Source organism: Triticum aestivum, chromosome 4B (genome assembly GCF_018294505.1).
Source record: "Triticum aestivum cultivar Chinese Spring chromosome 4B, IWGSC CS RefSeq v2.1, whole genome shotgun sequence".
NCBI classification, from domain to species: Eukaryota; Viridiplantae; Streptophyta; class Magnoliopsida; order Poales; family Poaceae; genus Triticum; species Triticum aestivum.
The window spans coordinates 316,435,535-316,458,583 of NC_057804.1; positions in this window are offsets into that span (position 1 = coordinate 316,435,535).

Below are 23,049 nucleotides of genomic sequence, written 5' to 3' on the forward strand. Positions count from 1 at the left end.
GGTGTAGCGTCACCTTATTATTGGGCCAGGCCCATGTAATTTCAAAATACTCGTATGTGTGGAGAAACAAGAGATAGGGTTGGTTTCGGACCCCTTCCACAAGGGCCACGAAATCCCCCCGCCTCTTCCTCCATATATACAGCCCTTAGGGCACCGTTTAGACTTTGGGTTTTGTTTAAATTAAAGTTCGCCATAGCTGCAACTTCGCGTACTTCATTTGTGTTCAACGACCAGACAAAGGCGTCACAGAACCCCACCTTCATTAATAAAGCTTTCCTCTTATATTAGCAATATCCAGATTGCAATCTCAGTTTCTTGCTTATTCTTCATTTGCTCGCAGGAAAACAGACCCTCGTGGTCAGGTTGATCATGCTCCGGCATGGTCAATAACCCCTCGAAAGTTGGTTTAGCGATTGCTAAGGCGTGACGTCTCACACGTTCGTAGTCGGATCGTCAAGGTTGAGTCCCACAGGAAACGATAGCCACCATCTCATCAAAAGATGGGACACCTTTGCCTCTATCAAGTGGTATCAGATTTCTAGGTTGCTCGGTGAGATTTTATAGTTTTTCGTAGTTTAGATCGAGTCTATTATCATACCTACAGTCCACGAAAAAGCCACAAAAAGATTTAGGGTTAGTTCATCATATCCGAACCAGTCTGAACCATTGCATAGTATTTTCAGTATTTTGCTTTGTTGAATTTTCGGTAGCATCGTCGTGTCTAGTTGCTCTTAGCGTCAAGTCTTTTAGAGTTTTGAGTTCTGTTCACGGGTATTCACACTACCGCCGCGCCATCATTATCCGCTGCCATATACCACCACCACACCAGATACATCGCCCCTGCCTTCTACCATCACTGCTTATCCGCTACCGCTCTGAGTCCATATATCAACACCGATCCGAGTCCATTTACCACCATCGACCCACGTCCATATAACACCACCACTCTGAGTACATCTCATATTAGGTTTACTTTCAAGATCCATCTGTTCACGGATTTGTGTTTTCCTTGTCTGAGTAGGTTTCAGATTCCAGCAATCTTTGTCGTCTGTAGAAGAGGTTGGTTTCCAAAAAAAGCCCGGAAACCACCCTCCGTTTAGGCCCAAAATTTTCCAAAAACGCACTTGACAAAAAAAAATCTGGCTACCATATTTTTAGGTGTTTCTAAGTGTATTGAGACAGTCGCCATTATAGAAAGTTTTTTTTGAGCCATTTCCAGTTTTTGGGTCCTGACAGTCGAAAAAAATTGATCGCAAAAATTTTGTGTCTATCATGTTATCTTGACTTGGGAAGAGTTTTGAGACACTCGTCATTATAGTGATTTTCGGCAAAATAAATAAATAAGAGGAGCGCAAAAAAAGAGCAATTTTTTTTCAGAGTGTGCTTTTCCCGTGTTTCCATGCAGCGCCGTCATTTTGTTAGTGTTCTAGGCTCTCGTCTCTAGCACGGTCTAGCCTAGGACCAGCACAGTACCGTCGTTGAGCGTTTATTCAACTTTGCATCTGTGAATTGATTATTGCTGACCCTTTTTGCTACTATAGTATACGGGGATAATTAATTTTGGTGCCCTTAGTTGTGTCCCACTCGGCAGGTTTGCCCCTAGTTTCCAAAAACACTTGTTCCTACCCAAACCACTTTGCTCCTCTTATGCTTTTGCCCTTTGACTGTTTCACCATCACTTTGAAAACTTCATAAAACATTCATACTAACTCAGAAAAATTCAAATAAGATATCAAAATGTTTAGAAAAGCATCACCTATATGTGCATGTCATTTGCATTCACGAAAAAAGTGTTTGATAGTCCCTATCTCAGTTTTAGCTCATATCATCTTAGCATGAACAGTAAAATCTAAAAAAATCTAAAACAAATTTGGTGGAAAACTTTGACCAATGTTTTGAGTGCTTGCCAAGTTTCATAAGGGAATGGCATTCATGGAAGTCGTGGTAAAAAATGAAATTTTCAAGCATTGATTTTTTCTTTTTTGCCACGACTTCCACGAATGTCATTCCCTTATGAAACTTGGCAATCACTCAAAATATTGGTCAAAGTTTGCCACCAATTTTTTTAGAACTTTTAGAACTTTTTTAGATTTTACTTTTCATGCTAAGATGATATGAGCTAAAACTAAAATGGGGACTGGCCAACACTTTTTTCATGAATGCAAATGATATGCACACATAGGTGATGCTTTTTTGAACATTTTGATATCTTATTTGAATTTTTCTGAGTTAGTATGAATTTTTTATGAAGTTTTCGAAGTGATGGTCAAATGGTCAAAGGGCAATAGCATAAGAGGACCAAAGTGGTTTGGTCAGGAACAAGTGTTTTCGGAAACTAGGGGTAAACCTGCCGAGTGTGACCCAACTAGGGGCATAAAATCAATTATCCTCCCTATTATAAGCATTCCCAGCTCCACATACATCTACGTCGTGCGTTTGACACCACCTGGTAATCCCTCTGTCCAAGCTTTGAGAGTTTTGACTACAACGGTTGCCGATCACCACCTGCTACTGGGAAAGAACTAGTAAGAATTTGAGATTCGCTTGACGGATTTGTGATATCCCGCCACTTTCTAGTAGTCTGTAGGATCATATTCTTGTGTGTTTCTATTGCTGCCAACCATGGCAGGACCACAAGCCGACGAGATCGACTGGGAGAACATGACGAACAAGGAGTTGCATGATAAATTTTAGCAAATGATGAGTGACCAGGTGGGAGATGTGCTAAACAGCTTTGAAGAGGCTATGGAGAAGATAGGTGCTTTGGAGAAGTCGTTCGAGACAAAGCTGGATAACAAGTTTAATGAATTGATCAAGCATCTTCCCCAACCACCACTGCTGCACCTATCGCACCTTTGCAACGACAACAACAACACCTCCTTCCGAATTAGTTTGGACAAGCGAAGCGTGTTCCTCTTAAGGATGGCCAAACTTCTGGTGTTGCTGTACCTACTGCTGATTCTTCTTTGGCTCGTTCTACTGATGCTGCTAGTGCCGAGGAGGATGACGATTATGTGGGCGATTACGAGGATGAGGTTGATCAAAATCAGAACTACGTGCAACCACCAGCACCAGGTCGTCCATAGGCATATAATCGCAATGGTACGCCTGCACTACCACCTCAGGTACAAGATTATGACCATATTCCTAAACTGAAATTGAATATCCCACCATTTGGGGTAGATACATTCCTGATGTATATCTTACTTGGGAGTTAGAAACTAAACAAGGTTTCACAGGCTTAAAATATTTAGAGGAGAGACGTGTTGCAGCTGCTGTTTGTGAATTCACTAGTTTTGCTTCTCTTTGGTGGTCTAAACATTGTAGATTATATCATATTCCAACTACTTGGGCTGCTTTGAAAACTGCTATGCGTACTCGTTGGGTTCCACCATATTATCAACGTGAATTGCTTCAAAAATTGTTGTGTTTAAGACAAGGAAATTTTTTTGTAGAAGAATATTATCAGGAATTACAAACTGGCATGATTAGATGTGGTATTGTTGAGGATAATGAAGCTATGCTTGCACGTTTTATGGGTGGATTAACTAAAGAGATTCAAACAATTCTAGAGTATAAGGAGTATACTAATATCACTCATTTATTCCATCTTGCTTGCAAAGCTAAACGTGAAGTGCAGGATCGACAGGCATTGGCTCGAACTAATTTTTCTGCAGGTCGATCTTCATCATGGACACTGATGAGGACATGAATAACATTGTTACACCCACAGCCCCTGCTACTATACATACTGGACCAATTACTAGAGCTCGCGCACGCCAACTAAATTACCAGGTACTTTCGTTTCTTGGTAATGATTCTAATGTTCATGAGAATATGATGCTGCCTAAATTGGATACATTTGTTTTGCTTACAAATGAAGGTCCTAGCTTGGAGAAGGATGAACATTGGAGTAAGAACAAGCATGGAGATGATGGCATGCGCAAGGGGAACAAGAACAGAGTTACAAGTGATGATTTCAGGTCTTTGAAGCCACCATAACGAGTGCATGAAGCCTTGGACGAAATATACAAGATGTCACTTCATAAATTTCGTCCAGAGGCTATTATAGGTGTTGCGTCACCTTTTTATTGGGCCAGGCCCATGTAATTTCGAAATACATAAGTATAGGCTATTTTTAGAGTCCGTATGTGTGGGGAAACAAGAGATGGGGTTGATTTCGGACCCCTCCACCAAGGGCCACGAAATTCCCCCTCTCTTCCTCCATATATACAGCCCTTAGGGCACCGTTTAGAACTTGGGTTTTGTTTAGATTAAAGTTCGCCATAGCTGCAACTTCGCGTACTTCGTTTGTGTTCAACGACCAGACAAAGGCGTCACAGAACCCCGCCTTGATCAATAAAGCTTTCATCTTATATTCGCAATATCCAGATTGCAATCTTAGTTTCTTGCTTGTTCTTCGTTTGCTCGCAGGAAACAGACCCTCGTGGTCAGGTTGATCGTGCTCCGGCGTGGTCAATAACCTCTCGGAGTTGGTTTAGCGATTGCTAAGGCGCGACGTCCTCGCACGTTTGTAGTCGGATCGTCAAAGTCGACTTCCACCAAAGCGATATCCATCATCTCATTGAAAGACGGGACACCTTTGCCTCTATCAAGTGGTATCAGATTTCCAGGTTGCTCGGTGAGATTTTACAGTTTTTCGTAGTTTAGATCGAGTCTGTTCTTCATACCTACAGTCCACGAAAAAGCCAAAAAAATAGGGTTAGTTCATCATATCCGAACCAATCTGAGCCTTTGCATAATCTTTTTAGGGTTTTGCTTTGTTGAATTTGCGGTTGCATCATCGTATCTAGTTGCTGGTCTTAGCGTTAGTCTTTTAGAGTTTCGAGTTCTGGTCATAAGTTGTCACGCCGCCACCGCACCATCATCATCGCCCCTGTCACCTACCACCACCGCTCTGAATCCGTATCCATATACCACCACCAATCCGTATCCATATACCACCACCGATCCATATCCATATATTACCACCGCTGCCATATACCACCACCGCTGCCATATACCACCACCATATATCCACCACCAATCCGAGTTCCTTGCATATTAGGTGTGTTTTCGAGATCCATCTAGTTTCCGATTCGTGTTTCCTTGCCGGAGTAGGTTTCGGAAAAAAAAGAGTCCGGAAACCACCCTCCGTTTAGGCCCAAAAAATTTCGAAAACGCATTTTTCGAAAAAAATTCTGGCTATCCTATTTTTAGGTGTTTCTAAGTGTTTTGAGACAGGTGCCATTATAGGAAGTTTTTTTTTGACCCGTTTCCAGTTTTTGGGTCCGGGCAGTCGAAAAAAAAATTGGTCGAAAAAATTTCGTGCCCATCCTGTCAGTTTGACCTAGGAAGAGTTTTGAGACACTCGCCATTATAGTGATTTTTCGCAAAAAAAAAACAGCGCAAAAGAAAAGCGAAAAAAATAATTCCAGAGTGTGCTTTTCCCTTGTTTACGTGTCGCGCCGTGATTTTGTTAGTGTTCTAGGCTCGCGTCTCTAGCACGGTCTAGCCTAGGACCAGCACAGTACCGTCATTGAGCGTTTATTCAACTTTGCATCTCTGAATTGATTATTGCTGACCCTTTTTGCTACCATATTATAAGCCTTCCCAGCTCCACATACATCTACGTCGTGCGTTTGACTCTCCCTGGTAATCGCTCTATCCAAGCTTTGAGAGTTTTTGACTACAACGGTTGCCGATCACCGCCTGCTGCTGGGTAAGAACTGGTAAGAATTTGAGATTTGCTTGACGGATTTGTGACACCCACCACCACCTCTTGTTAGTAGTCTGTAGGATCATATTCTTGTGTGTTTCTATTGCTGCTAATCATGCCAGGATCACAAGCCGACGAGACTGACTGGGAGAACATGACGAATAAGGATTTGCATGATAAATTTCAGCAAATGATGAGTGGACAGGTGCGAGATGTGCTAAACAGATTTGAAGAGGCCATGGAGAAGATAGATGGCATGGAGAAGACGTTCGAAACAAAGCTCGATAAAAAGTTTAATGAATTGCTCGCTCGTCTTCCACCACCACCACCCGCTGCACCTAACGCACCTCTCCAACAACAACAACAACGACTACCTCCACGTCGTGAAACAGACCTCCGCCGAGCGAGCCGTGTTCCTCTTGCGTTTGGCCAAACTGTTGGTGCTGCTGTTGATACTTCTGTGGCTCATGCTACTGATGCAGAGGAGGATGATTATGTGGGAGATTATGAGGATGAGGTTGATCAAAATCCAAACTACGTGCAGCCACCAGCACCACCACCAGCAGGTCGACCTCAGGTATATATTCGTAATGGTAGGCTTGCACCACCACCTCAGGTACGAGATGATGTCCATATTCCTAAACTGAAATTGAATATTCCACCATTTGAGGGTAGATATGTTCCTGATATATATCTTACTTGGGAGTTAGAAACTGAACAACGTTTTACATGTTTACAATATCCCGAGGAGAGACGGGTTGCTGCTGCTGTTTGTGCTTTCACTAGTTTTGCATGTGTATGGTGGTCTGAACATTGTAGATTATATCCTATTCCAACTACTTGGGCTGCTTTGAAAACTGCTATGCGTACGCGTTGGGTTCCACCATATTATCAACGTGAATTGCTTCAAAAATTGCAGCGTTTAAGACAAGGAAAAAATTCTGTAGAAGAATATTATCAGGAATTACAAACTGGCATGATTCGATGTGGTATTGTTGAGGAGAATGAAGCTATGCTTGCACGTTTTCTGGGTGGATTAAATAGAGAGATTCAGACCATTCTAGACTATAAGGAGTATACTAATATCACTCGTTTATTCCATCTTGCTTGTAAAGCTGAACGTGAAGTGCAGGATCGACAAGCATTGGCACGAACTAACTTTTCTGCAGGCCGACCTTCATCATGGACACCGCGTGCATCTTCTACTTCAACTGCACCAGCACCTCAATCAGGTGCCTCCTACAGCCGTGATACAAGAAAACAGGAACAACCAGCATTATCTGCAAAGAGCGCACCTGCCGGGCCTGCACAGAGTTCTTCTTCTTCCAGGGCATCAACACGGCACACAAGTGATATTATTTGTCGTCGTTGTAAGGGAGGAGGTCATTATGCGAGAGAATGCAAATCTCCGTGTGTGATGATTGCTACCGAGGGTGGTGGATATGAGTCCGCTAGTGACTATGATGAGGAGACTTTGGCTCTTATTACACGTGAAGAACATGGTGGAGATGATTCTGATCATGAGACGCAATACATGGCTCCTGAAGACGCTGACAGGTATGAATGTTTAGTTGCTCAACGTGTTTTGAGTGTGCAGGTCACACAAGCTGAGCAAAATCAGAGGCACAATTTGTTCCATACCAAGGGAGTTGTGAAGGAACGTTCTGTGCGCATCATAATAGACGGAGGGAGCTCCAACAACTTGGCTAGCATGGAGATGGTGGAGAAGCTTTCTCTCACCACAAGACCACATCCACATCCTTACTACATCCAATGGTTCAACAACAGCGGCAAGGTTAAGGTAACACGTACTGTTCGTGTGCATTTTAGTATCTCTACATATGCTGATTATGTTGATTGTGATGTGGTACCTATGCAAGCATGTTCCTTATTACTTGGTAGACTATGGCAATTTGATAAAAATTATGTACACCATGGTAGAAACAATCACTATACTCTTGTTCATAAGGATAAAAATATTACTTTGCTTCCTATGACTCCTGATTCCATTTTGAAAGATGATATTAATAGAGCTAATAAAGCAAAACAGGAGAAGAATAAGAGTGAAAATCAGATTGTGGCAAAAGAATTTGAGCAACAAATGAAGCCTAATAATAAACCACCTAGTGTTGCTTCTGAAATTAAATTGAAAAGTGCATGTTTATTTGCCACCAAATCTGATATTGATGAGCTAGATTTCAGCAAATCTGTTTGCTATGCTTTTGTGTGCAAAGAGGCATTATTTTCATTCGAGGACGTGCCTTCCTCTTTGCCTCCTGCTGTCACTAACATTTTGCAGGAGTTCGCTGACGTTTTTCCACAAGACGTGCCACCGGGATTACCGCCTATTCGAGGGATTGAGCATCAGATTGACTTAATTCCCGGTGCTTCACTGCCAAACCGTGCACCATACCGTACCAATCCAGAGGAGACGAAGGAGATTATGCGTCAAGTACAAGAGCTTCTCGACAAAGGTTATATACGCGAATCCCTTAGTCCTTGTGTTGTTCCTATTATTCTAGTGCCGAAAAAGGATGGTACATCACGTATGTGTGTTGATTGTAGAGGCATTAATAATATTACTATTCGTTATCGTCATCCTATTCCTAGGCTAGATGATATGCTTGATGAATTGAGTGGCTCTACAATATTCTCCAAAGTTGATTTGCGTAGTGGCTACCATCAAATTCGTATGAAATTGGGAGATGAATGGAAAACAACATTTAAAATTAAGTTTGGATTATATGAGTGGTTAGTCATGCCTTTTGGGTTGTGACGCCCCCGATTCAATCGTACACTAATCATGCACGCAAATGTGTACGATCAAGATCAGGGACTCACGGGAAGATATCACAACACAACTCTACAAATAAAAATAAGTCATACAAGCATCATATTACAAGCCAGGGGCCTCGAGGGCTCGAATACAAGAGCTCGATCATAGACGAGTCAGCGGAAGCAACAATATCTGAGTACAGACATAAGTTAAACAAGTTTGCCTTAAGAAGGCTAGCACAAACTGGGATACAGATCGAAAGAGGCGCAGGCCTCCTGCCTGGGATCCTCCTAACTACTCCTGGTCGTCGTCAGCGGGCTGCACGTAGTAGTAGGCACCTCCGGGATAGTAGTCGTCGTCGACGGTGGCGTCTGGCTCCAGGGCTCCAGCATCTGGTTGCGACAACCAGAAAGAAAGGAAAGGGGGAAAAAGGGGGGAGAAAGCAACCGTGAGTACTCATCCAAAGTACTCGCAAGCAAGGAACTACACTACATATGCATGGGTATATGTGTAAGGAGGCCATATCAGTGGACTGAACTGCAGAATGCCAAAATAAGAGAGGGATAGCTAGTCTTGTCGAAGACTATGCTTCTGGTCACCTTCGTCTTGCATCAAGTATAAGAGAGCAGATTGAAGTCCTCCAAGTAGCATCTCCAAGTAGCATCATAGCATAATCCTACCCGGCGATCCCCTCCTCGTATCCCTGAGAGAGAGCGACCACCGGTTGTATCTGGCACTTGGAAGGGTGTGTTTTATTAAGTGTCCGGTTCTAGTTGTCATAAGGTCAAGGTACAACTCCAAGTCGTCCTGTTACCGAAGATCACGGCTATTCGAATAGATTAAAACTTCCCTGCAGGGGTGCACCACATAGCCCAACACGCTCGATCCCATTTGGCCGGACACACTTTCCTGGGTCATGCCCGGCCTCGGAAGATCAACACGTCGCAGCCCCACCTAGGCAAAACAGAGAGGCCAGCACGCCGGTCTAAACCTAAGCGCACAGGGGTCTGGGCCCATCGCCCATAGCACACCTGCACGTTGCGAGGGCGGCCGGAAGCAGAACTAGCCCCTTAATACAAGAGCAGGCTTACGTTCCAATCCGGCGCGCGCCGCTCCGTCGCTGACGTCTGAAGTGCTTCGGCTGATACCACGACGTCGGGATACCCATAACTACTCCCACGTAGATGGTTAGTGCGTATAGGCTCGTAGCCAGACTCAGATCAAATACCAAGATCTCGTTAAGCGTGTTAAGTATCCGCGAACGCCGAACAAGGCCAGGCCCACCTGTCTCCTAGGTGGTCTCAACCTGCCCTGTCGCTCCGCCACAGAGTAACAGTCGAGGGCCGTCGGGAACCCAGGCCCACCTCTACCGGGATGGAGCCACCTGTCCTTTCAGCCCCCTCGTCAGAAGCACTTGCGGGTACTCAATGAGCTGACCCGACTTTAGTCACCATCTGTATAGTATGTATGTATGTATAGTATATACCCGTGATCACCTCCCAAGTGATCACGGCCCGATAGTATAGCAAGGCAGACTGACAAGAATGTAGGGCCAATGATGATAAACTAGCATCCTATACTAAGCATTTAGGATTGCAGGTAAGGTATCAACAGATGTAGCGACAATGTCAGGCTATGCATCAGAATAGGATTAACGAAAGCAGTAACATGCTACACTACTCTAATGCAAGCAGTATAGAGGAGAATAGGCGATATCTGGTGATCAAGGGGGGGGCTTGCCTGGTTGCTCTGGCAAGAGAGAGGGGTCGTCAACTCCGTAGTCGAACTGGTCAGCAGCAGCGTCGGTCTCGTAGTCTACCGGAGAGAAAAGGGGGAAGAAACAATGAATACAATGCAAACAAAAGCATATCGATGCATGACACGACAAGTAACGATGCTAGGCGTGCCCTAACGTGGTATGAGGTGGTACTGGTTAAGGGGGGAATCATCCGGGAACGTATTCCCGGTGTTTCGTGTTTTCGGGCAGAGGAGCCGGAGGGGGAAAGTTGCGGGTTCGATAGGTTAGGGGGGTGTGGCGGACGAACGGACCGCGTATCCGGATTCGTCTCGTCGTTCTGAGCAACTTTCATGTTGAAAATATTTTAATCCGAGTTACGGATTAAAAGATATGATTTTTAAAGGATTTTAATAATTTTGGAATTTAATTAACTATTTAAATAAATTCGAAATTAGATTTATGACATCAGCATGATGTCATGCTGGCGTCAGCAGTCAACATGGTTGACTGGTCAACCTGACCAGTGGGCCCCACTGGTCAGTGACAAATTTTAATTTAACAATTTAATTAAATTAATCAAAATTAATTAGTGGGTGGGCCCCACTGTCATACTAATTAATTAGATAATTAGCAGTAGTTAATTAGGTTAATTAATCATTAGGTTAATTAATCTTAATCGTTTATTTTAATCAGAATTAATTAAGTTAATTAATTAATTAATTATTTTTATTACTTATTATCATATTTTATTTTATGTTTTTCTTTTAATTCTTTAATTCCCTCTTTTTTTTTAACTAAAACGTTCTGGGGCGCGGGCCCTCCTGTCATTGACCCTAGGGGGCCTAGTGGATCGGGCGCTAGCGGGGCCACGGGCAGCGGGCGCCCGGGCGTTTGCACCCGCAGGGCAGACCCGAGACGCCGCGGGGTGGCAGAACTGGCCGCCGGCGTGGTGGTGGCCTGCGGGGCCAGAGGCGGAGGCGGGGGGGCGAGACGACGGTGCCAACACCAGGGGCGAAGTGGCACCAGGGGCGGCGACGCGTGCGCACGGCGGTTGCAGTGGCCTTAGCAACAGCGGGGGGGCTCACGCCGGAGCCGGTGGGGAGGCTCGGCGCCCACGGGAGCAGGGAAGGCGGGCCAAGCGGATGCGAGCTTGGTCGCGGCCGGAGGTGGAGCAGAGCGGGGGGGAAACATGGGCACGGCCAAGGCGACGGGCGCGTGGGCTCGTCGCGCACGCTGCAGAGCAGCACGGGGCGGGGTCGTAGCGAGGAGCACGACGAGCGGCGGAGAGGGGAAGAGGAGGCCGAGGGCCTCACCGTGGGTTGCAGAGGACAGGGCAACGGGGGTCGAGGAGGGGGTCGGGGATGACGTGGCGAAGAAGAGGCAGGCCGGTGGGGAGGAGGAAGCAGGCCGGCGATGTAGCTCGGAGAGGGGCAGCCCGGCGAGGAGGAGGGGCCGACGAGGTCGTCGTGCGGCGAGGGCGAGGCGGCGACGTCGGGGGCCGGCGCAGGTGATGCGTCGGGGAGGCGGCGATGGGTTCGGGCCCGATCCCGATTGGATCGGGGGGGGAGGGAGTGGGGCGAGAGGAGAGGTGGGGATCGGCGGGGCGTGGGGCGCCGATGGGATCGTGGGTTGCCCCGATCTAGATCGGGGAAGGACGAGGGAGGAGTGGGACGAGGGGGGGGAGTGGGTGGCGGCTAGGGTTGGCCTGGGGGTGGGGGGGTTATGTGGGGAGAGGTGGGCCGGCCGGGGTGGGCTGGCCGACTGGGCCGGCCGGTTGGCTAGCTGGGTCAGTTGGCCCGGGGGTTTGGGGGGTTTCTTTTTCCCTTTTTTTTTAGTTTGTTTTTCTATTTTATTTCTTTTCTGTTACTGTTTTATTTTATTCTAGTTTTATAAAGCATAAAAGTTGTACCTTAAAAAGTAACACTAATTATACCTCTACCACAAAAAGGTGTAACCCCCAAATAATATAGTTTAGTATTTTATAAAATACCAAAGCATTTATGTATTTGTCTTACCTACTGTTTAATTAATTAAATGCATTTAGAACTTTTATAAAAATGTGGTTTCTTCACCTCAGTTAGTTAGGATTATTTGCCACTTGATGAACAATTTAGTTTTAATGTTTGAAAACCTTTACTGTTTGACGTTATTTTAAATTTGAAATTTGAACTGGTTTTCGAACCGGCGTGAGATTATCAACGGTAATCGAGGTGACGTGGCATCCTTAGCAATGGTTTACTATAGCTTAATTACCCGGGCGTCACAATTCTCCTCCACTACAAGAAATCTCGTCCCGAGATTTAAGAGGGGAGTAAGGGGGAAGAATAGGTTACGAAATTCTAATGATTCTTCTCGAAGAAGTTAATCCCTTTCGTTGATGTCTTCAATTCTTTATTCCAAAGCATCATGATGAAGTTGCCGTCCTTTCTTCAGGATCTCCATCGTACTTACGAAAGAATAAGGGGGGTATTCCGGGAGAACGAACCGCTACAAGGTTGACTATCTGGTCGATAACATCGGGGAAGGTGGCAGAACGTAACTCTCGAATTGAAACTTAAGAAAATATCGAGAGCAAGGTAATGAGGTTTCATGGGAAGTTTCGAGCGAGCAGGCAACCGTTCGATGCCTGAAACAGGGCGTGAAAGGGGCTCAAAGCGATCGGGAATAAGTATTGTGTCCGGTAACAGATTTGATGATCACTCGGAAGATGGCTCGCGAATTACATACGAAGTCAAGCACGAGGAATAACTTGGGCAACAGGGGTGTACAGGAGAGTCAGGTTTCGATCCTGTGGAACTGTGGGTTATGGGCCCACCATGTGGTTGAAAGTAGGAAGGGGGCCGACATTTTGCACGGTCATGATAGCAAGGCGTGTCAAAGGGTAGCCTGTCAGATATGTCGGCAACAACATCGATACCAAGGGCGAGGGACGAAGAGAACCATTTTCCTGCTCGTTGAACGAGGCGGGCCAATAGGCAAAGTTCTCGTCCATCGGTGGTTACCGGAATACCATCAACAATCGTAACAGGGTCTTACTGACCAATTATACATCGAGGTGTTTACATAAGCAGTGAATCTTTACTGCTTAGATTATATAGATCACAAGAATGACAAACACAACAATGGAAAGGAAAATATGAATATCAGATTAAACAGAACAATGGAAAGAAAAATGTGTTAAAACACATAATTCAGGGGTATATCCTTCCCAAGGACAAGCAGAGCAAGATATCCATGACAGGATATAAAGTAGACAACCATTTAGGTAAAGGGGGAGGAATCTCATGATATTACCCATACAACGGTGTTAGGATAAATGATAAACAAAATTTAGCATCGTGCTTCAAATGTTCCTGTTGAAAATCAGAGTACCATTGACATGCTTCGAGGTAGCATTGACATGGTCTTCAGGTGAAGATCAAACTTTGGAAACACGAAGGATCCATCAGGAATAACTTGTAGAATAAGTCTTACAATTTCCCCATGGATGAACGGATAACCTTGCTGAAAAGGAATCTATAATGATAGGTCCTCCAGCCGGGGGGGGGGGGTGCTAGGCATGACATCATGCTACCGGGTCATCAAAGGATCATCACCATAACTCTTGGAAAGTTGTCCCAACCATCATATCTGACCGAGATTCAGATCCGATTGGTGTCATGATACCTCAGACTCAGGATGTCCGAGAAGAAAAGGTGTAACACAAATAGACGAAGTGGCATTTCAAGATTCTCAGGAAACGAACTACGGGAGCGGGTTCTTGAAGCAATAGTTCACCCTTAAACCACAGAGGGGATGAGAAGGTGGCTGATGGACTCAGCGACAATTCATCGAGAATTCCAAACGGATGGATTTCCACGATAATGTGAACAAGAAGATGACATTTGTCAGCTCAAATGGCATAATGATGTATGCTCGAGGAAAACATACACATTTAACCATTGGTTGAAAGGTGCACCCGAAGTATGGGCTGGGTTGCACGACCGACGTCGGAATGGTGATTCAATAATCGATAGTCTAAGAATTTCACTTCAAAGCAAGAGGCTTGCTAGAAGTTTTGAATTCACACGACATAGCTCAATTATCGGTATTCCGGTTGAAAACAATACGGGGGCCAAGGAATGAACGAAGATGGCAAGAAGTATTATGATATCAAGAATTCTTAAGAGGTGGTGAAATTCTCACCACACCCTTGACAAAAGGAGATGGTAATACTTCCGAGGTAAGGAAGATCAACTGCTGGGTAGCAAGGATCCCAAGGTTTACACAAAACACGAACAACTTGTGTTGAACGGAAGGCAATAAAGTGGTCGATGATAATACAATTCATCGAGGGCAAGGATGGTATTTCTCATCATAAATTCAATTGATATCCTGGATGAGCTCGGAATGTTGATGATCACGACACCTTTGTCGAGAGAGTTCAGGAAGATGTAATCGATCGGCGACGACATCAAGTCAAAGTAATGATGAAGTGAAAGGTTATTGGAACCAAGGGTACGACACAAACTCGAAACCAAGCTTGTTGTTCAAGGCGAAATGATATGCCGATGAGGATCGACGTAAGGTTAATTCATCGTCGAAAATTGTGCTCCGAGAAGAAGGACCGGGTAGCACAGTTAAAATTTAGCATGATAATGATATAGCCGATCAGGCTAGGAATGATGTGATCGGGTACAAACTCGTACTTAAAGAAGATTATCAAGTGTCGTTGAACCGTAATGCAGACTCGGTTCAGTTATCGGTGTCTTTGAGTGTTTAATAACTCAGAGCCCGTGAAAAATTGGATTCAGTGGGAAGGTAGCACTTGATGAACAACTCATAAGAAGTTATGTTGTTCCATGATAATCTCGAGATACAGGGGGGGTAATACCCGACACAAGATCAAAGTAAAGGTTGGACTGGTGTATTGATCCATAGAAGACAATTATTTTGACTTGTCCGAGAAAGGAGAACAAAGAAGAACAATCATGGTCGGAACCACGGTTGCAAAAGGCTAGATCCTAGATATAAGATGAACTTATACCAAAGGAATAATTTATTTAAGAGAAGCTTTAATGATAAGATCTACATCGTGTCCATGGGCATGAACACAAGTTCAAGGTCGACTCCCACTTCTCCAATGCATAACATTTCATTCACTTCTCACGTTCGATGAAGTTGCAGTGTTGAAATTTTATCTGGTGAAGCACCAGAAGAGTATGACTCGTGAAAACTTTCGGGTTCACACGGTTTAGAGAAGGCATATGTTCAATCCATACGGGCTTCTTAGAAACATATACCAAAATCTTTAGAAGTAATTAACTCAAGCTCGAAGGCAGAGCATGGTTGAGAAAGTAGACGATACAATTTACCAAAGGCATTATGTATCAGAGGAAAGGCTCACAAGGTTATTGAATATGAAGGGCGTTGTCAGATAAAATCCAACAAAGGATCTGGTGGTCCACAAGGGATCTGACGTGAGCATCAGTACTCCACTAGAGGAAGAAGAATGCAAGGAGGTCAAATTATAGAAACAACTGACTAACTCAATTGTCAAATGCAAAGGAATTATGATTCCCAAATCAAGGGATCAGAAGCAATGCTCTGATTAGGGGTGGATAAGTTGAATAGCCTTAGGGTACAATCAAAGACAATTCGATTGGTCGAGAACCAATTCCAGTTAAAAGAATGGCAGCTCAGCCGGAAAAGTAATTTATAAGGATCAATGATGATTGCGTGTATTCGCAAACATATTGAGTCAATAGACCCAAAATGATAATGACAAGGAATGTCAATAAGATTTCTATACTTATGGGTTTAATCATAATGAAAGCAAACAAGAAATTCCAGAGCAATAGGTTGCTGAGGATTTTTGGAATATCGGGTGGTATTTCGAAGACTTTTGTGTAACTCATGAACAACTGGGGGATGGGCGGATACTCGATAAATGCGAGAATTAACCGTAGGGGTATTCAAGTGACAAGAACAGCAAGGCAGTAAGCTCAAGGGATTATCGAAACCACGACGAGTTTTTCAGGGTATCTTGTAATAACAAGACCACTGGGGATGAATGTAAGAATAACAAATGCAAGTAGTTATCCATAAGGGTTTGCGGTGGAAGGTGAATTGCAAACGCGATTGGCACAAGGTCTCAAGAGAATATCAGAAGGTATCTTCAGAATCCTTCGGTGCACCAAGTAATCATCCGGACTGAAGAGGCTCTCCGGGAGAAAGTATTATCGAGAATCTAGAGTCAGAGTTAGTAAAATTGTTTAACCCGAGTAGAAGAGAGTTCAGAGTCCCAGAGTAAAGGTCGAGGAGTAAAAGATCCTAATACCACCCAATGGCGACGTGTGCCCGTAAGACACACAGCCATGTTAGTAAAAGTTTTGCAATGTCTAGACTCGACTTCGGCCAAGGAGTGTGGAAGGGGGATTCCTACAGGCAGTCGGCTCTGATACCAACTTGTGACGCCCCCGATTCAATCGTACACTAATCATGCACGCAAATGTGTACGATCAAGATCAGGGACTCACGGGAAGATATCACAACACAACTCTACAAATAAAAATAAGTCATACAAGCATCATATTACAAGCCAGGGGCCTCGAGGGCTCGAATACAAGAGCTCGATCATAGACGAGTCAGCGGAAGCAACAATATCTGAGTACAGACATAAGTTAAACAAGTTTGCCTTAAGAAGGCTAGCACAAACTGGGATACAGATCGAAAGAGGCGCAGGCCTCCTGCCTGGGATCCTCCTAACTACTCCTGGTCGTCGTCAGCGGGCTGCACGTAGTAGTAGGCACCTCCGGGATAGTAGTCGTCGTCGACGGTGGCGTCTGGCTCCAGGGCTCCAGCATCTGGTTGCGACAACCAGAAAGAAAGGAAAGGGGGAAAAAGGGGGAGAAAGCAACCGTGAGTACTCATCCAAAGTACTCGCAAGCAAGGAACTACACTACATATGCATGGGTATATGTGTAAGGAGGCCATATCAGTGGACTGAACTGCAGAATGCCAGAATAAGAGGGGGATAGCTAGTCTTGTCGAAGACTACGCTTCTGGTCACCTTCGTCTTGCATCAAGTATAAGAGAGCAGATTGAAGTCCTCCAAGTAGCATCTCCAAGTAGCATCATAGCATAATCCTACCCGGCGATCCCCTCCTCGTATCCCTGAGAGAGAGCGACCACCGGTTGTATCTGGCACTTGGAAGGGTGTGTTTTATTAAGTGTCCGGTTCTAGTTGTCATAAGGTCAAGGTACAACTCCAAGTCGTCCTGTTACCGAAGATCACGGCTATTCGAATAGATTAAAACTTCCCTGCAGGGGTGCACCACATAGCCCAACACGCTCGATCCCATTTGGCCGGACACACTTTCCTGGGTCATGCCCGGCCTCGGAAGATCAACACGTCGCAGCCCCACCTAGGCAAAACAGAGAGGCCAGCACGCCGGTCTAAACCTAAGCGCACAGGGGTCTGGGCCCATCGCCCATAGCACACCTGCACGTTGCGAGGGCGGCCGGAAGCAGAACTAGCCCCCTTAATACAAGAGCAGGCTTACGTTCCAATCCGGCGCGCGCCGCTCCGTCGCTGACGTCTGAAGTGCTTCGGCTGATACCACGACGTCGGGATACCCATAACTACTCCCACGTAGATGGTTAGTGCGTATAGGCTCGTAGCCAGACTCAGATCAAATACCAAGATCTCGTTAAGCGTGTTAAGTATCCGCGAACGCCGAACAAGGCCAGGCCCACCTGTCTCCTAGGTGGTCTCAACCTGCCCTGTCGCTCCGCCACAGAGTAACAGTCGAGGGCCGTCGGGAACCCAGGCCCACCTCTACCGGGATGGAGCCACCTGTCCTTTCAGCCCCCTCGTCAGAAGCACTTGCGGGTACTCAATGAGCTGACCCGACTTTAGTCACCATCTGTATAGTATGTATGTATGTATAGTATATACCCGTGATCACCTCCCAAGTGATCACGGCCCGATAGTATAGCAAGGCAGACTGACAAGAATGTAGGGCCAATGATGATAAACTAGCATCCTATACTAAGCATTTAGGATTGCAGGTAAGGTATCAACAGATGTAGCGACAATGTCAGGCTATGCATCAGAATAGGATTAACGAAAGCAGTAACATGCTACACTACTCTAATGCAAGCAGTATAGAGGAGAATAGGCGATATCTGGTGATCAAGGGGGGGGCTTGCCTGGTTGCTCTGGCAAGAGAGAGGGGTCGTCAACTCCGTAGTCGAACTGGTCAGCAGCAGCGTCGGTCTCGTAGTCTACCGGAGAGAAAAGGGGGAAGAAACAATGAATACAATGCAAACAAAAGCATATCGATGCATGACACGACAAGTAACGATGCTAGGCGTGCCCTAACGTGGTATGAGGTGGTACTGGTTAAGGGGGGAATCATCCGGGAACGTATTCCCGGTGTTTCGTGTTTTCGGGCAGAGGAGCCGGAGGGGGAAAGTTGCGGGTTCGATAGGTTAGGGGGGTGTGGCGGACGAACGGACCGCGTATCCGGATTCGTCTCGTCGTTCTGAGCAACTTTCATGTTGAAAATATTTTAATCCGAGTTACGGATTAAAAGATATGATTTTTAAAGGATTTTAATAATTTTGGAATTTAATTAACTATTTAAATAAATTCGAAATTAGATTTATGACATCAGCATGATGTCATGCTGGCGTCAGCAGTCAACATGGTTGACTGGTCAACCTGACCAGTGGGCCCCACTGGTCAGTGACAAATTTTAATTTAACAATTTAATTAAATTAATCAAAATTAATTAGTGGGTGGGCCCCACTGTCATACTAATTAATTAGATAATTAACAGTAGTTAATTAGGTTAATTAATCATTAGGTTAATTAATCTTAATCGTTTATTTTAATCAGAATTAATTAAGTTAATTAATTAATTAATTATTTTTATTACTTATTATCATATTTTATTTTATATTTTTCTTTTAATTCTTTAATTCCCTCTTTTTTTTTAACTAAAACGTTCTGGGGCGCGGGCCCTCCTGTCATTGACCCTAGGGGGCCTAGTGGATCGGGCGCTAGCGGGGCCACGGGCAGCGGGCGCCCGGGCGTTTGCACCCGCAGGGCAGACCCGAGACGCCGCGGGGTGGCAGAACTGGCCGCCGGCGTGGCGGTGGCCTGCGGGGCCAGAGGCGGAGGCGGGGGGGCGAGACGACGGCGCCAACACCAGGGGCGAAGTGGCACCAGGGGCGGCGACGCGTGCGCACGGCGGTTGCAGTGGCCTTAGCAACAGCGGGGGGGGCTCACGCCGGAGCCGGTGGGGAGGCTCGGCGCCCACGGGAGCAGGGAAGGCGGGCCAAGCGGATGCGAGCTTGGTCGCGGCCGGAGGCGGAGCAGAGCGGGGGGGAAACATGGGCACGGCCAAGGCGACGGGCGCGTGGGCTCGTCGCGCACGCTGCAGAGCAGCACGGGGCGGGGTCGTAGCGAGGAGCACGACGAGCGGCGGAGAGGGGAAGAGGAGGCCGAGGGCCTCACCGTGGGTTGCAGAGGACAGGGCAACGGGGGTCGAGGAGGGGGTCGGGGACGACGTGGCGAAGAAGAGGCAGGCCGGTGGGGAGGAGGAAGCAGGCCGGCGATGTAGCTCGGAGAGGGGCAGCCCGGCGAGGAGGAGGGGCCGACGAGGTCGTCGTGCGGCGAGGGCGAGGCGGCGACGTCGGGGGCCGGCGCAGGTGATGCGTCGGGGAGGCGGCGATGGGTTCGGGCCCGATCCCGATTGGATCGGGGGGGAGGGAGTGGGGCGAGAGGAGAGGTGGGGATCGGCGGGGCGTGGGGCGCCGATGGGATCGTGGGTTGCCCCGATCTAGATCGGGGAAGGACGAGGGAGGAGTGGGACGAGGGGGGGAGTGGGTGGCGGCTAGGGTTGGCCTGGGGGTGGGGGGGTTATGTGGGGAGAGGTGGGCCGGCCGGGGTGGGCTGGCCGACTGGGCCGGCCGGTTGGCTAGCTGGGTCAGTTGGCCCGGGGGTTTGGGGGGTTTCTTTTTCCCTTTTTTTTAGTTTGTTTTTCTATTTTATTTCTTTTCTGTTACTGTTTTATTTTATTCTAGTTTTATAAAGCATAAAAGTTGTACCTTAAAAAGTAACACTAATTATACCTCTACCACAAAAAGGTTTAACCCCCAAATAATATAGTTTAGTATTTTATAAAATACCAAAGCATTTATGTATTTGTCTTACCTACTGTTTAATTAATTAAATGCATTTAGAACTTTTATAAAAATGTGGTTTCTTCACCTCAGTTAGTTAGGGATTATTTGCCACTTGATGAACAATTTAGTTTTAATGTTTGAAAACCTTTACTGTTTGACGTTATTTTAAATTTGAAATTTGAACTGGTTTTCGAACCGGCGTGAGATTATCAACGGTAATCGAGGTGACGTGGCATCCTTAGCAATGGTTTACTATAGCTTAATTACCCGGGCGTCACATGGGTTAACTAATGCACCTAGTACTTTCATGAGATTAATGAACGAAGTTTTACGTGCTTTCATTGGACGATTTGTGGTAGTTTACTTTGATGACATATTGATTTATAGCAGATCTTTGGAAGAACATTTGGAACATTTACGTGCTGTTTTTATTGCTCTACGTGATGCACGTTTGTTTGGTAACCTTGGGAAGTGCACCTTTTGCACCGATCGAGTATCTTTTCTTGGCTATGTTGTTACTCCACAGGGAATTGAAGTTGATAAAGCCAAGATTGAAGCTATTGAGAGTTGGCCACAGCCCAAAACGGTCACACAAGTGAGGAGTTTTCTTGGCCTCGCTGGATTCTATAGGCGTTTTGTGAGAGATTTCAGCAGCATTGCTGCACCTCTCAATGAGCTTACAAAGAAAGATGTGCCTTTTCTTTGGGGTAGCGCACAGGAAGAAGCCTTCACGGTATTGAAAGATAAGTTGACACATGCTCCTTTACTCCAACTTCCTGATTTTAATAAGACTTTTGAGCTTGAATGTGATGCTAGTGGAATTGGATTAGGAGGTGTGTTATTACAAGATGGCAAACCTGTTGCATACTTTTCTGAAAAATTGAGTGGGCCTAGTCTGAATTATTCTACTTATGATAAAGAATTATATGCTCTTGTTCGGACTTTAGAAACATGGCAACATTATTTATGGCCCAAAGAATTTGTTATACATTCTGATCATGAATCTTTGAAACATATTAAAAGTCAAGCTAAACTGAATCGTAGACATGCTAAATCGGTTGAATTCATTGAGACTTTCCCTTATGTCATTAAACACAAGAAAGGAAAAGAAAATGTTATTGCTGATGCATTGTCTCGTCGCTATACTGTGCTTTCACAACTTGACTTCAAAATATTTGGTTTGGAGACCATCAAAGATCAATATGTGCATGATGCTGATTTTAAAGATGTAATGCAGAATTGTAAAGAAGGAAGAATGTGGAACAAGTTTGTCGTTAACGATGGATTTGTGTTTCGTGCTAACAAGCTATGCATTCCAGCTAGCTCCGTTCGTCTTTTGTTGTTGCAGGAGGCGCATGGAGGAGGATTAATGGGACACTTTGGCGTGAAGAAGACGGAGGACGTACTTGCTACACATTTCTTTTGGCCAAAGATGAGACGGGATGTTGAGCGTTTTATTGCTCGCTGCACTACATGTCAAAAAGCTAAGTCACGACTCAATCCTCATGGTTTATATATGCCTTTGCCTGTACCTAGTGTTCCTTGGGAGGATATATCTATGGACTTTGTTTTAGGTTTACCTCGAACAAAGAAGGGGAGGGATAGCATATTTGTTGTAGTGGATAGATTCTCGAAAATGGCACACTTTATACCATGTCATAAAAGCGATGATGCTGTTAATGTTGCTGATTTGTTCTTTCGTGAAATTATTCGCTTGCATGGTGTGCCAAATACTATTGTTTCAGATCGTGATACTAAATTTCTTAGCCACTTTTGGAGATGTTTATGGGCTAAGTTGGGGACTAAACTGCTTTTTAGTACTACTTGTCACCCCCAAACTGATGGCCAAACTGAAGAAGTCAATAGAACATTGTCTACTATGCTTCGGGCTGTCTTGAAGAGTAATAAGAAAATGTGGGAGGAATGCTTGCCTCGTATTGAATTTGCTTATAATCGTTCATTGCATTCTACTACTAAGATGTGCCCTTTTGAAGTTGTGTATGGTTTCCTACCTCGTGCACCTATTGATTTGTTGCCTCTTCCATCTGCGGAGAAAGTTAATTTTGATGCTAAACAACGTGCTGAATTGATTTTAAAAATGCATGAGTTAACTAAGGAAAACATTGAGCGTATGAATGCCAAATATAAACTTGCTGGAGATAAGGGTAGAAAACATGTTGTGTTTGCACCTGGAGATCTTGTTTGGTTACATTTGCGTAAGGTTAGATTTCCTGATTTGCGCAAATCAAAGCTCATGCCATGGGCTGATGGTCCCTTTAAGGTGTTAGAGAAAATAAATGATAATGCATATAAACTTGAGCTGCCTGCAGATTTTGGGGTTAGTCCCACTTTTAACATTGCAGATTTGAAGCCTTATTTGGGTGAGGAAGATGAGCTTCCGTCGAGGACGACTTCATTTCAAGAAGGGGAGGATGATGAGGACATCAATACCATTGTTACACCCACAGCCCCTGCTGCTATACATACTGGACCAATTACTAGAGCTCGCGCACGCCAACTAAATTACCAGGTACTTTCGTTTCTTGGTAATGATTCTAATGTTCATGAGAATATGATGCTGCCTAAATTGGATACATTTGTTTGGCTTACAAATGAAGGTCCTAGCTTGGAGAAGGATGA